General features: G+C 41.8%; 1 protein-coding gene across 2 annotated transcripts in view; it reads right to left on the reverse strand.

Moving 5' to 3' along the window:
* The window catches only part of LOC130275528 (guanine nucleotide-binding protein G(q) subunit alpha), a 108,965-nt gene that overhangs the window by 2,790 nt on the left and 91,485 nt on the right, over positions 1–14,690 (reverse strand). The gene's annotated exons all lie outside the window — the stretch shown is intronic.

Genomic DNA, 14,690 nt, shown 5'->3' on the forward strand with positions numbered 1-14,690 from the left:
AACTAATGATTTGAGCATGTGAACGAATAGAGATTTATCGTGGCTACTTTTCACATTTTTATAAACAACAAAAACACTACTTTAATATTTCTGCCACAGTTAGCAGGAATGCTGCAGATTTTCTGTCCAGATCTGAGGGCAGAAAATCTGTAGTAAAGTCTAGTTGCATCAAAGGGGATGAGATTTGTAATGTCTATGCATAAATAGACTTGCAGAGTTGATTTAAATCCTCAGCATGTCAATTCTTTTTGCATACTGGGAATAAATGTTTTACAGCTTCTACCCTGTCTGGTCCTTCAGCGCCCGAACTCCACGTTCCTTGGAGGTTTTTGTTTTGCAATTCTTTTTACAGACTTTCACTGCAAATTTCACCAGGGCAAGGTCAGTGACAAAATCCACGAGTAATACAGGCAGGTTTTAAAATGCATTTATTGCACATATTTAAATAAATTAGCAACAGATTTTTTTTGTCCTGTGTGGATGTACAGTGTTGGGGTATGTACACATGTAGTGTATCTGGCGGAATGCATAAAAGGCATGACAGAGCAATGGCCATTTTGCAACTTAGTTAGCTTCTTTCAGCTCTGATGACAGTTGTTGTTCCATCACACTGGTAAACAAAGTACCATGACATTTCATTGACTACACACATAAAAATGCCACTTAATATTCCCCTATGGGATAGCAGAGCACCACCATGGACTACTGCAATTAAAACAAAACTGCACCTGTTATACTCACACATGGTTGAAGTAGCGAAAATCCACTGCTGAACCTTGTGTGACTTAAAGAAAAAAAGCAGCTGTCTGGGCATGCTGGGAGTTGTAGTTTTGCAACATCTGGAGGGCCACGGTTTAGAGACCACTGTAAACTGTGGCCTTCCGGATGTTGCTAGGCAACAACTCACCTAGCAGGACCCGGAAGTATTGCTGCTGCCGCCGCACGTGGGGGAGGATCGCATACGGGGATCCGGGATCCAGGTAGGGACCTTCGGCGCAGACCTTCCCTGGACGGTTCCCCCATTTTGCCCGGACACCGATAGGTGGGCAAAGCGGGGGAACCGAACTTTAACCCCCCTTCCCCCAGTCTGCTGTCGCTCGGCCGACCAATAGCAGGGATAGGAGGGGTGGCACCCCTGCCACCAAACTCCTATCCCTTTAGGGGGATCGAGGGTGTCCCGGACACCCCCGATCCCTCTTATTTTCCGGGTCACCAGTGACCCGTATGACCCGGAATCGCGCAGATCACAGGTCTGAATTGACCTGCGATTTGCGCGCATCGCGGTCATGGGGGGGTCTCAGGACCCCCCTCGGCGATGTGCCGGGATGCCTGCTGTTAGATAACAGCAGTCATCCCGGCCCGATCACCGCTACCGGTGACGCGGCGCTCCCGGAACCCCGCGACGTACATGTACGTCACTCGTCGTGAAGGGGTTAAGGGTAGGGTCCCAATTGTAAGGTAAACTGTTTAATTAGCTTAATTAAGAATGCACCCTAAGGTAGGGTCACACATGCCGTATTTTGCTGTATATTTTCCTACCCATTGAAGTCAATGGGTAGCAAAATAATCTGCAGAAAATATGCAGCAAAATACGGCACTGGTAACCCTACCCTAGGAGTATGTTCACATGCCCTGTATTTGCTGTAGATTTTATGCTGGTAAATTATTGATACAATCTGCAGCATTATATAGTATGTGTGAACATACTATAAATGCTTTATTTTCCTTTCAAAAGGTTTGATTAAGGTTTTCAAAAAGGGGACACAAACCGCATGAAAGTACAAACAGCAGACAGCATTCAGCACAATCATAATGATATAAGAGATAAACAGAAAGTGCAGTAGTGAATACACAGCTCAATTTCTTATGTATATAAGCAGCACTTAACTTTAACTCACATATACAACAGTAAAGGAGCTCCTGTGTACACACTCTGAACTACAATCAGGTTGTATCATAAAGCTGGGAAGGAAAGCCCCCAGGGCACAAAAGGGGACAAAAAGAAAAACAAGGGGGACACAAGTTTAGCACATTGAAAGGTCCCACATTGCTCCCAACATTCAGGTGGAATTTGTGAGACAGCAAGGCTGCCATATGGCTTCAAACCGGGTTTGGGACTCTTTGATGAAACTAATCAAGTGATCATTATCTATGATCAATTCATCTTATTGATCATTAACGGCAGAGGTATTGGACTGGGTTTTCCAACTCCTGGCAATTGCTATTTTGTTTTGCCGGACTCTTTCACACATGTGGAATAGGTCAGTTCAATAAGCCTTCACTGGGCCCTTTTTAAAACTGACACCAGTCCCTGAAAATACTGTATAAGGTGATAACTCCTGATGCAGAATCCACACAGACATTCCCACCAAAATCACAAAAGTCATAGCACAAAATTTAAAAACAGTGCAAACAATTTAGCAGGCACACACTAGTTGATAAATCCAAACTACATATTAATTTGAGAAAAAAAAAACTAATGTAAGTGCCATACACATGGGGCAAATGGGCCCCAAAAAGAGAATCCTGTAGAACCTCTTACAGTGAATGTGTTATCAGAAAATGACCTATTGTTTAACACCTTAAGGATGAAGGGCATACCGATACGCCCTTGGTCTTAGGTGCTTAAGGCCCGAGAGCATACCTGTACGCACTGGTCTCGTTACCGGTGTTTGAAGCTGGATGCTTTCAACACGGTGGGTACTGACTGCTATCAGCCAGGACCCACAGTTAATGCTGATTATCGCAGATCGGGTCAAAGTTGATCACGGCTTCTAAAATTAAACAATCCCGGCAGCTCAGTGGAGTCCGCGATGTCCCGATCAGCTGTGTAGACGGTGGGAGGGCCCTTACCTGCCTCCTTGCCGTCTGATTGGTCCTCTGTTGCTCCAGGAAGCTTTAGCAGGCTGGAGGAGCAAAGCACCGGTAACACTGATCAATTCTGTGCTATGACATAGCATTGATCAGTGTATGCAATCAAAGGATTGCATGGTATAGCCCCCCTATTAAAAAAAAAGTGTAAAAAAACAAAACAAAAAAAAAACTCATAAAAGTGAATTAAACCCTTCCTAATAAGTCTGAGTTATAGGCGCCAGAAGATGAAAATTTTAAAACATACTAATTTTGGTGCATGTAGTTATAATTTTTTTTAAAGTAGTAAAATAAAATAAAACCTACATAAATTGGGTATCCTTGTAACCGTATGGACCGACAGAATAAAGATAGGAGTGCCGTTTTTACCGAAAAGTGCACTGCGTAAAAACGGAAGCCCCAAAAATGTACAAAATGGAGTTTTTTTTTGTTCTGCTGTAGATTTTGTTATTAAATGATTGATGTCATTACAAAGTACAATTGGTGACGCAAAAAACAAGCCCTCATATGGGTCTAAAATTGAAAGCGTATTGTTTTTTCCACCACCCCTTCTAAAAATCTTAAATTGAAAAATGTAATCTGGTCCTTAAAGGGGTACTCCGGTGCTTAAACATCTTATCCCCTATCCAAAGGATAGGGGATAAGATGCCTGATCGCGGGAGTCCCGCCGCTGGGGACCCCCGTGATCTTGCACGCGGCACCCCGTTTGTAAGGTTTACTCCAGTGGAAAACTTTTTTTTTTTTTTTTTTTTTTATGAACTGGTGCCCGAAAGTTAAACAGATTTGTAAATTACTTCGATTTAAAAATCTTAATCCTTTCAGTACTTATTAGCAGCTGTATGCTAAAGGAAATTATTTTCTTTTTGAATTTCTTTTTTGTCTTGTCCACAGTGCTCTCTGCTGACACCTGATGCCTGTATCAGGATCACCGAGCAGGAGAAAATCCCCATAGCAAACCTATGCTGCTCTGGACAGTTCCTGATACGGGTATCAGGTGTCAGCAGAGAGCACTTTGGACATGACAAAAAAGAAATTCAAATAGAAAAGAATTGCCTCTGTAGCATACAGCTGCTAAAAAGTACTGGAAGGGTAAAGATTTTTTAATAGAAGTCATTCACAAATCTGTTTAACTTTCTGGCAACAGTTGATTTAAAAAAATGATTTCCCCCGAAGTACCCCTTTAAAGGGTACCTCTCATCAAATAAACTTTTGATATATTTTAGATTAATGAATGTTGAATAACTTTCCAATAGCATGTTAATGAAAAATATGCTTCTTACTATTGTATTTTTCCCGATCAGTCCTGTCAGCAAGCATTTCTGACTCATACTGGAGTCCTAAACACTCAGAGCTGCCAGCCTGCTTTGTTCACAGCCAAACAGGCTGTGAACAAAGCAGGCTGGCAGCTCTGAGTGTTCTCCTTTGTGAACAAAGCAGACTGGCAGCTCGTAGTGTTTAGGACTCCAGCATGAGTCTGAAATGCTTGCTGCCAGGACTGGTAGGGAGACCCCTAGTGGTCATTTCTTCAAAGTGGAAAATTAAATAGAAAGAAGCATATTTTTTAATAACATGCAATTGTAAAGTTATTCTGCATACATTAATCTATAATATATCAAAAGTTTTTTTGATGAGGGGTACCCTTTAAGGGGTTAAATCATGTTTTTTTTAGGGATGTAAGAAAAAAAATCGATTTTTCACTTGCCGATACTGAATTAATTCAAGATATTTTTGAATCGATTCTTTTAGTGATGTGGAATTTGTATCTCCTGACGCCCGGAACAGTATGTTCCGGGCATCAGGAGATACAAGTTCCACATTTTGTCAGCCGGATCTGACGCGGCGTCTCTCTGGGTGTATGGAGCGGGCTCCGACTTGTGCCCGCTCCATACTCTGCGGCCCCCGGCTGATTTCAATAGCCGGGGGCCGCTAATGCATCACCGCCGCTAATATCCAGCATGCAGTGCTCTGCAGTGTGTATGGAGCGGACTCCCGACTCATGCCCGCTCCATACTCTGCAGCCCCCGGCTGTTCTCAGTAACCGGGGGCCGCCACTAATTGCCAGCATTCGGCGATCGCCGCGGCTGGCTATTAACCCTTTAGATCGCCGCTGTCAAAGCTGCCAGCGGCGTCTAAAGGGATCTGTGAATGCTCCCTGGTGGGCTAGATCGCCCCGTTGCAGCGCGATCGCGGGCGGGCGATCCACTGTGGAGGTAGCCAGAGGGCTTACCTCTGCTTCCCTGCTCTCCGTGGCTCTGTCATTGATAGAGCCAGGCTTGACCAGGCTCGATCAATGGATCGCAGATCAATGGAGTTCAATAGAACTCTATTCATCTGTCTGAGGAATCTAATGATTCCTAAAAGACTAATAAAGTGTATACATTTTTTTTATTAAAATAACAAGTTTTAATAAAAGTGTAAAAGACATTGTTTTTTAGACAGAATCGGGATATATCGCGATATATCGGGATATATCGGGATATATCGAATCGCCACGCTGGTATCGCAATTCGAATGATCACCAAATTCTTGGCGATTCACACCCCTAATGTTTTTACATTAACCTTTTATTTATTTATTTATTTTTTAAGCAAATGTTTGGCGACATTTTAAGCCCTATATAATACACTAGCTTTTGTCCGCGGCTTCGTTCACGTTAAATTTGGGGTAACATACACTTGCTTTTTACAATCCTATAGTAATGAGGTCGCTCTGGGTAAAGTCTACGGCATCCAAACAACCCGAAACATTACATCTGCTGTTTCATGGAATTGAAGATCGACATCCTTTGAGGACTTTTACAGAGTCTGCGTGCAGGGGAACCTGCCTTTTTGCGCTGCTTATATACTGCCAACAGTCCTCATATCCCATGCCTCCTATCCAGTCGTCCTATCCCAACCTCCTATCATGTCCTCCTATCCCGACCTACTATACCATCCTCCTAGCCCGACCTCCTATCTTGATCTATCACGACCTCCTATCCCGATCATCCCGTCCTCCTATCTCGACCTCCTATTTCAACCTGCAATCTCGACCTCCTATCCTGACCTCATATCTCGACCTTCCATCCCGTCCTCATATGCCGACCTGTAATATGTGTACCAGGTATTGAAATATCTATAGCCGTACGGTATATGCATGGGACTTAAAACAAAAATCCCGACCCTAACAAATGTGGGTAGTTAAGGGGAAAATTAACTATCCTATATTTTAAGTGGACATATAAGTAACACATGACCAGGTATTATTGAAATATCTCCAGCCGTTTGAAAGTTATGCAGCAACATATATTTCCCATAGACTTGTATGGGACTTAAAAAAAAAAAAAAAAAATAATAATTCACCCCCTTAACCCCTTAAGGACCAAGGACGTACCGGTACGTCCTTGGTCCTGCTCTTCTGATATAACGCGGGGTTACACAGTAACCCCGCGTCATATCATGGCGGGCCCGGCGTCATAGTGAAGCCGGGACCCGCCTCTAATAGCGCGCAGCGCCGATTGCGGCGCCGCGCGCTATTAACCCTTTAGCCGCGCGCTCAAAGCTGAGCCGCGCGGCTAAAAGTGAAAGTTCCCGGCTAGCTCAGTCGGGCTGTTCGGGATAGCCGCGGCTAATCGCGGCATCCCGAACAGCTGACAGGACAGCGGGAGGGCCCCTTCCTGCCTCCTCGCTGTCCGATCGCCGAATGACTGCTCAGTGCCTGAGATCCAGGCATGAGCAGTCATCCAGCAGAATCGTTGATCACTGGTTTCTTATGAGAAACCAGTGATCAACATAGAAGATCAGTGTGTGCAGTGTTATAGGTCCCTATGGGACCTATAACACTGCAAAAAAAAAGTGGGAAAAAAAAGTGAATAAAGATCATTTAACTCCTCCCCTATTAAAAGTTTGAATCACCCCCCTTTTCCAATAAAAAAAAAACACAGTGTAAATAAAAATAAAAATATGTGGTATCACCGCGTGCAGAAATGTCCGAATTATAAAAATATATCATTAATTAAACCGCTCGGTCAATGGCGTGCGCGCAAAAAAATTCCAAAGTCCAAAATAGTGCATTTTTGGTCACTTTTTATATCATTTAAAAATGAATAAAAAGTGATCAATAAGTCCTATCAATGCAAAAATGGTACCGTTAAAAACTTCAGATCACGGCGCAAAAAATGAGCGCTCATACCGCCCCATACACGGAAAAATAAAAAAGTTATAGGGGTCAGAAGATGACAATTTTAAACGTATTAATTTTCCTGCATGTAGTTATGATTTTTTTCAGAAGTCCGACAAAATCAAACCTATATAAGTTATAAGTAGGGTATCATTTTAATCGTATGGACCTACAGAATACATATCAGGTGTCATTTTTACCGAAAAATGTACTACGTAGAAACGGAAGCCCCCAAAAGTTACAAAACAGCGTTTTTTTTTTTCAATTTTGTCTCACAATGATTTTTTTTCCCGCTTCACCATAGGTTTTTGGGCAAAATGACTGACGTCATTACAAAGTAGAATTGGTGGCGCAAAAAATAAGCCATCATATGGATTTTTAGGTGTAAATTTGAAAGAGTTATGATTTTTTAAAGGCAAGGAGCAAAAAACGAAAATGCAAAAACGGAAAAACCTCCGGTCCTTAAGGGGTTAAGGACCCGGCCATTTTTTTTTTTAACATCTGACCAATGTCACTTTAAGCATTAATAACTCTGGGATGCTTTTAACTTTCATTCTGATTCAGAGATTGTTTTTTCGTGACATATTCTACTGATGACCCCCCTGGGAATTTGCGCGGGGTGCCTGGTGATCGTACCTGTACGCCCTGGGTCCCTATGTGGTTAATGGTGGAATTTCGAAAAATCCTTTCTTATTCCTTACATCTTAAAAACACCACCTGTGCAAAAATTCAGGTTTCTAGGTCCAAGGGTTTAGGCTGGGCATTATTGAGTCAGTGAGTCAGGCCTTCTCTTTTTATATATAAGATTGAAGAATGACCCCAGACTACATTACTACCATGGCATAAAAAAATAAAATAAAAAAAATACTAGAATGCCAACTGAATCTCTCAGCTAATGGGGGAGGAGTGTTCTAGAATCCAACATTTAATTATCTATTTAAAGGGAACTTGTCATGTTAAATTGCAGTCTGAATTTTAGGCAGAATGTTATAGAGCAGCAAGGGCTGAAATAGTTCTGCTGTAGGAAACCATTTAGTTTATTTACTGCTTATTCTGTGACGAGTCCAATGGGTTGCCTTATCAGTAACTAACAGTTATCTCTGTATGCACACTTACACAGGGAATGCTGTGTAACAAAGAAGAAACAGGAGCTCACTTTTTCAAGCCATCTGTCTAGAGTGCTGTTCTTATTTCCAAATACTGGATACAGATTTGTCAAGAAATTGCAACACAAGTTTAAGCCATAAATTTCATAGCTGCCATAATTCTATGGCCTATATAGTCAGTTGTGTTTCAAGTGGCACAACTGATTTAGTTATTCAGAGCAGATTTTAGTTTTAATTCTTCAGTGAAATTATCAAAACATATATTGCAAAGTAGCTACATTACAGACCAATGCTTCTCAAACTGAGGTGCCTGCCTGTGCCTGACATTGGCATAAAGAAGGACTCTACAGCAGAAACTGCAATGGTAATGTGCTTTATCATTGCAGTTATCATTACAATTGGTAGGGAACCAATGACAACATCATGGTCACGTGCTGCAAAGTGTTATTTGTTTAGCACTGATGGAGAGGTATTTCATGCTGCACTGCCGTATATGTTTGGTACTGGTGGAGATGTATATTGTGCTGCACTGTGCTATAAGAGATATTATGTACACTATATGGTGGTATTTTGTTTGTACTGTTAAATGTAATATGGGTGCTGCATGGCGTTATTTGGCACTGTATCTTAGTTTGTGTTTGTTGGTGACGTTTCAGAGTACAAAAAAATTGAGAAGCAAAGTTATAGACATAGCTGCAGAAGATGGAGCTAGAGTTGACAAACACTTAGCTTCTTGACATTTATGTACTTTAAATTAGGGCCTCAGACAATGGTTTAAGGAACATCTTTTATTTTATGACTGATGCTACAGAACAGGGTGTTTCAGTTTCTTTTCAGCTAAATGATTTCCAGACATGATCAGATAAATCACTTTTATGGCCTCCCTTTTTCAATAACGGCCACAATGGCAACGGGTGGTATACATAGTGATACACCACCAAGATATAATACTGCAACTATAAAAGGAACAATCCAATCCTTTAACCTCTTAATGACTGCCAATATGCTTCTTTATGGAGCTAGGCAGTCACTGAATATTGAGCTGGCTCAGGAGCTGAGCCCCCTCTCTAGATGCAGCACTGTATATTCCTGCTTGCAACTGCCAGTGTACTGAAGAAAACTGTTCCCTGTAGAGAAATGTTCCCAAGCAGCTGATGAGTAATGCCGAGTCAGCAAAACCACTGTGATTGGCTGAGACTCGCACACCTGCCCCATACTATGATTTAGCATTTCTGCGATGTGTGGCCATATATTTTGAGGGCTACAGTTTAGAGACCCCCGCACAGTAATCTCCAAACTGTACCCCTCTAAATCTTGCAAAACATCAAATCCCAGCATGCCCAGACAGCAAACTGCTGTGTGGGCATGCTGGGAGTTGTAGTTTTGCAAGATCTAGAGGGCCACAGTTAAGAGACTACTGCACAGTGATCTCCAAACTGTACCCCTCTAAATCTTGCAAAACTACAAATCCCAGCATGCCCAAACAGCTGTCTGGAGATGATGATAGCTGTAGTTTTGTAACAGCTGGAGGTCAGCAATTTAGAGACCACTGCCCTAAGGGTATGGCCACACATCGCAAAAAAAGCTAAATCATGTGGATTTTCCACTGTACATTTTTGGGAAAGACAACGCTGAAAAGAAAGGTTTACCTGACTGCAGTCAGAGTGAGCAGAGAGATCGGGGACATGATAAAGGACATATTCTGCTGCTGATTGTCTGAAGGGGAAGGAGGAAGGGAGGCTGTAGAGAATTGTTCCCCTGATCTATCCGCTGTGTAGGGTTTGCAGAGAACTGCTCCAGGCACAGCAAGGCTGCAAAATAGTGAGCAGAGAGAGACTGCACCCCCCTCCCCAAACAACCAATAGTATAGGGCGGGTGTGTGCGTCTCAGCCAATCACAGTGACTTTGCTGACTCAGCATTTCTCAGCTGCTTGGGAACATTTCTCTTCAGGGAACAGTTTTCTTCAGTACACCGGCATTGAACTTTAGTCAATAACGATTGCCGCATACAGAGAGTGAGCAGGTGCCACACTCGCGGGGCGGCCTTCTGTAAAAGAGATGATCTTGTATTGTCTGCCTCAGGAAAGCTATACTAAAAGAACTGCCAATTTGACAGTTCATACAGTTGTATAGCAGTGAACTTTAAAAGCAAGCCAATGATAGCTTAAATGGGCACTGTCAGATCGAAAAACTTTTTAAATGTTGTTACAGATTAAACTTAAAGACCTTTTGTAATATGGTTGTTTAATTTTTTTATTTTTTTATATATTTATGAAAGAAATGTCTCCTGAAAATCCCACCACTAGGGATCCCCATACCTACTGGGACACCAACCAGTTTTGCAGCAGCATCAGGCTTGTCCATGAGTCATGGACAAGAGAGGACTCATGGACAATGCACCAATAACCTCCCACCACCACAAGGAAGGGACACGCCCCCTTCCCCTGAAAGGATTTCTAACACTGTGAGCTAATGGAAAGAGGTATTTGATAATAACAGAAGCCCCCAAAAGTTACAAAATGGTGGTAGACATGAATGGAGGGGTGTTGTATGACATCACGTCTCCAGTCCCGGAAACACAGAGGTTTCCGAGACTGGATCAGCAGCCCGCATAGAATGCAGGTGCTGCACGGAGATTGCGGGGGGTCCCAGCAATCAGACATCTTATACCCTATTCATTGGATAGGGGTTAAGATGTCTTTGGGTGGAATACCCCTTTAAAAGCATAAAAGTTATGTACGTTGGCTATTGTTGTAATCATACTGATCTGTAGAATAAAGATATTATGGAAAAAAAACATTTCAGCATTTACATGCTTAACTTAAAAAAACAAAAACATTCCCAATTAAACAGCAGTATGAGGCTGCAGTGCATTTGGAACGTCATTAGGAGAGGCAGGACGGTACATCATCAGGGAGAGTAAACAGAGGAAATAGGGTAGACTGATGCTGCAGCAGGCGAAGGAAGTACTGTGTTTAGAAATTTGGTGAACCACTTTAATTTAGTTAATTCACCTTTTTAATTATGCACAATTCTGCAAACACACTTAAAGCGTACCCGTCAAATGCAAAAAAAAAAAAAAATAAAAAAAATAAAAAAAAACATTTTTTAAAATATATTCCTCAGTACCAAATCCAGACCATGTACAACTAATTTTTGTGTCTAGCACCTTTATTTATTTTATTACACTTTTCATTTAGCTCACTAGTCTGAATTCCTCTCAAAAGGGAAGGGGCGTGGCCTCACTGTGCAGGTCTCCGCCCCCTCCCTCAGTATGCTGTCTGCTCACATCTCCCCTAGCATAAGCAAAATTACAACTCCCAGCTTGTCCTCACTGACAGTAGCGGGACACAAGCTGACAGTGGGGGGATTTTTCCTCCGGCTATGAGCTCTGCGCTCACAGCTGTCAATCAAGGAAGTGTGTCCATGACATAGGTGATGATGCATGGACACAGCAGGACTAGTATGTGTCCAAGCAGGCAGGAGGGGGCAGTTATTTTACTGGCTTTTTCAGTATAAAATACTGAAAATGTTCTAATGAAAGCAACTGTAAAACCTATTAGTTTTGCATACTTTACAACATATCAAAACTTTTTGTATCTGACAGTGCCCATTTAAGAAAAATATAAAATTCCACAGATTTCATAGCCCCGGTACAAAGAGTCTTTCCCTATAATTTCAAAAGATAAACAATAATAATGTAGGACTTTCTACACTGTATTAGGGGATTTATGTATTTACCTGCTGCACTGATTGCACTTAAAGGCAGGAACAGAGTAGAACATGTCCAGTTGTATGGAAGCTTAGTAGCCAGAGCGGGATACTGTGCTGTTAAGTCCAGCCAATGTCACAGACTTCAGCTGCTTGGTTCCGCAACCTTTTTTTTTCTTTTAAATCCCTTAAGGACTTATTTTTTGCACTTTTGTTTTTTCCTCCCTCCCCCCCTATAAAAATCATAACACTTTCAATTTTCCACCTACAGACCCATATGATGGCTGGTTTATTGCCCCACTGATTGTACTTTGTAATGGCATCACTTATTTTACCACAAAATCTACGGTGAAACAAAAAAAAAATTTGTTGGGCAAAATTGAAAAAACAAACCCATTTTGCAACTTTTGGGGGCTTCTGTTTCTACGCAGTGTACTTTTCGGTAAAAATGACAGATTCTCTAAATTGTGTAGGTCCATACAATTAAAATGATACCAGATGTGTATAGGATATGTTTTATTTTACTACAATTTTTTTTTAACTGTTTGTATGCAAATTAATATGCTTAAATGGGCACTGCCAGATACAAAAGCTTTTTATATGTTGTACATCTCGGCAAAACATTAACCTTTCTAAAATACTTCATAAGAAAATGTTATTTCCTTTTTATAGAAATCATGGCTTATAAAATCATGGCTTTGTCCAAGCTGAAGCACAGGCATGGACAAAGTCCAGTAAGTGAGGGTGAGCTAGCACTCCTTTGTGCCCTCTCCTGTCTGATAGGACTCCTCTGTGCTCTCTCCTGTCTGATAGGACTCCTCTGTGCTCTCTCCTGTCTGATAGGACTCCTCTGTGCTCTTCTGTCTAATAGGACTCCTCTGTGCTCTTCTGTCTGATAGGACTCCTCTGTGCTCTTCTGTCTGATAGGACTCCTCTGTGCTCTCTCCTGTCTGATGGGACTCCTCTGTGCTCTCTTGTGTCTGATTGGACTTCTCTGTGCTCTCTCCTGTCTGATAGCACTCATCTGTGCTCTCTCCTGTCTGATAGCACTCCTCTGTGCTCTTTCCTGTCTGATAGCACTCCTCTGTGCTCTCTCCTGTCTGATGGGACTCCTCTGCGCTCTCTCCTGTCTGATGGGACTCCTCTGCGCTCTCTCCTGTCTGATGGGACTCCTCTGCGCTCTCTGCTGTCTGATGGGACTCCTCTGTGCTCTCTCCTGTCTGATTGGACTTCTCTGTGCTCTCTCCTGTCTGATAGCACTCCTCTGTGCTCCTGTATGATAGGACTCCTCTGTGCTCTCTCCTGTCTAATAGGACTCCTCTGTGCTCTCTCCTGTCTGATAGCACTCCTCTGTGCTCTATCCTGTCTGATGGTACTCCTCTGTGCTTTCTCCTGTCTGATAATACTCCTCTGTGCTCTCCCCTGTCTGATAGGACTCCTCTGAGCCCTCTCCTGTCTGATAGGACTCCTCTGTGCTCTCTCCTGTCTGATCAGACTCCTCTGTGCTCTCTGTGGTTTTCGCCAAAAATTTTACATTTGTACAAGGGGTAATAGGAGAAAATGCCTCCCAAAATTTGTAACCCCATCTCTTCTGAGTATGGAAATACCCCATGTGTGGACGTCAAGTGCACTGCGGGCGCACTACAATGCTCAGAAGAGAAGGAGTCACATTTGGCTTTTGGAAAGCGGAAATGGTTTTTTGGGGGGCATGTCACATTTAGGAAGTCCCTATGGTGCCAGAACATATATATATAAAAAATAAAATAAAATAAAATAAAAAAAACACGTAACAAGGGGTACAGTGAGCCTTAACACCCCACAGGTGTTTGACGACTTTTCCTTAAAGTGGGATGTGAAAAGGAAAAATAACATTTTTTTTACACTAAAATGCTGGGGTTACCACAAATGTTTCATTTTCACAAGTGGTAACAGGAGAAAATGTCACCGTAAACTTGTAAATACATTTCTTTGGAGTAAGGACATACAGTCAAGGCCATACATGTTGGCACCCCTGAAATTTTTCAAGAAAATGAAGTATTTCTCGCAGAAACGAATTGCAGTAACACATGTTTTGCTATACACACGTTTATTCCCTTTATGTGTATTGGTACAAAAACAAAATAGGGAGGAAAAAAGCAAATTGGACATAATGTCACACCAAACTCCAAAAATGGTCTGGACAAAGTTATTGGCACCCTTAAAGGGGTAGACCAGTGCTGAAAAACTTATGCCCTATTCTAAGGATAAGGGATAAGTTTCAGATCGCGGGGGGTCTGACCGCTGGACGTAAACCCAGCTCGGACGTAAACCCAGCTTTCTGACACTGGGCTGTACAGTGTGACCCAAAATCCATTGGTAATCCTCAGATTTCATGATGCCTTGAACACATTCAAGGCACCCAGTGCCAGAGGCAGCAAAACAACCCCGAAACATCATTGACCCTCCACCATATTTCTCTGTAGGTACTGTGTTCTTTTCTTTGCAGGCCGTTTTCGGTAAACAATAGAATGATGTGCTTTACCAAAAAGCTCTATCTTGGTATCATCTGTCCACAAGACTTTTTCCCAGAAGGATTTTGGCTTACTCAAGTTCATTTTGGCAAAATATAGTCTTGCTTTTTTATGTCTCTGTGTCAGCAGTGGGATCCTCCTGGGTCTCCTGCCATAGCGTGTGTATGTGTTTGGTGTATAATAAATATACATATATATATTTATATATATATATATATATATATATATATATATATATATATATATATATATATATATATATATATTTATATATATTTATATATATTTATATTTATATATATATATATATATATATATATATATATATATATAT

Source organism: Hyla sarda, chromosome 1 (assembly GCF_029499605.1).
Source record: "Hyla sarda isolate aHylSar1 chromosome 1, aHylSar1.hap1, whole genome shotgun sequence".
Taxonomy (NCBI): domain Eukaryota; kingdom Metazoa; phylum Chordata; class Amphibia; order Anura; family Hylidae; genus Hyla; species Hyla sarda.